The sequence below is a fragment of the Hydra vulgaris genome, chromosome 12 (assembly GCF_038396675.1).
Source record: "Hydra vulgaris chromosome 12, alternate assembly HydraT2T_AEP".
Lineage (NCBI taxonomy): Eukaryota > Metazoa > Cnidaria > Hydrozoa > Anthoathecata > Hydridae > Hydra > Hydra vulgaris.
Window position 1 is genome coordinate 28,592,501 of NC_088931.1, and position 2,117 is coordinate 28,594,617.

A 2,117-nucleotide genomic window follows, 5' to 3' on the forward strand; every position below is an offset into this window, starting at 1 on the left:
TTCAACGTTGGTATATGTAACGTTGAATAAGCGTTGTTTCATAAATAGGTTAAATACGTTGAAAAAGCAGCTAATGTCTAACTTTGATAAACCTACAACTTTGCGACGTTTTTACAGTGATTATTTGCGTACTTTTATTCAACGTTGAATAAACGCGATTTTTTGAGAAGATAATATAAGTTGATATTTATACGCTTATTCAACGTTGAAAATGAGACGTTTAAAAAGCGGTTTATTTTTAACGTTGATGAAGCATAGATTTTGAATCGTCTTTAAAGTGGCTTTTTGTGTAAGTTGATTCCACGTTGAATAAACGTCTTTTTTTGAGAAGCTAAATTACGTTACAATTTCAACGCTTATTCAACGTTTAAATTTACCGCGATTTAGTATACAAAAACAAACATTGATTCAACGTTGAAAGCGCGTTGTTTTTGTGACTGCAACGCTTTTTCTACGCTGCGACCGGTTTTCAACGTTGATTCAACGCTGACATGTTTGCTGGGTTAACACTTTTCCATTCATTATAGTTTTTTCAAATCTGCTTTTTTGATTTTTTTTAATACACTTTTTTTTATTTACAACGTCTTCTATTGTATCCAATGAAGCAAAAGAAATCTCGGTTAATGGAATATTGTTTGACTTTCTAAAATACGCTCCATTGTAAAAAGGTGATGGAAAAGAAGAGAAATTTGTGCAGATTTTATTCAATTATATTTAAATATATGTAATATTTAAGTATAATTTTCAATAAAACAAGTTTCATCTCTTTCCTTAATCATACTAATTTAACTAAACTAAACTGAAGTTCTAAATAGTCTAAGTATAGACTATGAGGAGATTTTATATCCATAATATACTTTGATAATGTAATAGAGATGTACAATAACACTATTGGACATGCATAGTACGTTTTGATGGTGATCACCGTTTTTATCAACGGTTTCTGTGATTAAAAAACGTTTTTTAACAAGCCGGTTTAACGTTGATAAATCAACGTTAAAAAAAATGTCATTGTAAACGTTGCTTCAACGTAAATTCGACGTTATTGTAACGTTTTTTTGTGTCGAATCAACGTTGGTTTAACGTTGATAAATCAACGTTAAAAAAAACTTTTATTCTAAACGTTGAATCGACGTAAATTCAACGTTAGGTTTCAACGTTATTTCAACGTTGTTTGCCGGCTGGTTTAAAATATAAAAATAAAATTGTTTTCACTGCGTTTTGAGGATAAATATTTCATACTTATAAGGTAGTCCCAAAAATCAACAATTTTGCTGCCACTTCCTAAATTGTTTTATCAGATAAAAAAACACTGGTTTTAGGATATTTTGGAATAAAAATTTTTTTGGAGATCCTCAAGACCCTTAAACATAAAAGGAGTTCCGAATATTATCAACAAAAAAAAATCTACTCTAAAATAATAAATCATCTCTAAAATAATAAATAGCAAAATAATTAATTCGAAAAAAAGTTGAAGCAATGACCATAAAATTATCATAAATATAAAACATATTTATCTTAAGTTTAAAAAAAAATTATTGAAATCCTACAGTCAGATTTTTAGAAAATTGATTTCAAATAAATAAACAAATCTATGATTTAAAACTATAAAGCTATTAAATAAAATTAAAGTTTAAGCGCGCTAAGATTTTTGTTACGTCTTTTTATTTATACAATAGACCAGTTCAATCGAAGTTCTGCCATTATTAATATCGCTAGAAAAAGTCCTGGAACGAACTTAGAAGGGTAAATATTTATTTTTTCAGTTGCGAATAAACCAATCAAAACCTTTGACTTGATTTTTATTTCCCTTCTAAACTCGATCCAGTTTTTTTTTAATTTTCCGTAACGCGGCTCGAATTGGTGTATTGTGAAATTATTGATTTACGTGAATTATAAGGCTACATCATCGACTTTTTAGAAATTGATTAACAAATAAACTGTTGCCATATAAAATATTCTCTAGTTAAGAACCGTAGCCATTTTAAAAGGTTTTCGTATTTTTTAACGCATGCGTACTTAAACAGCGCTTTTTACTTATATCTAAACGACCGCGAACGTAACTAAAAAATGTTTAAGGGGTATAAAATTATTAATAGGCAACTTCAGTATTATAA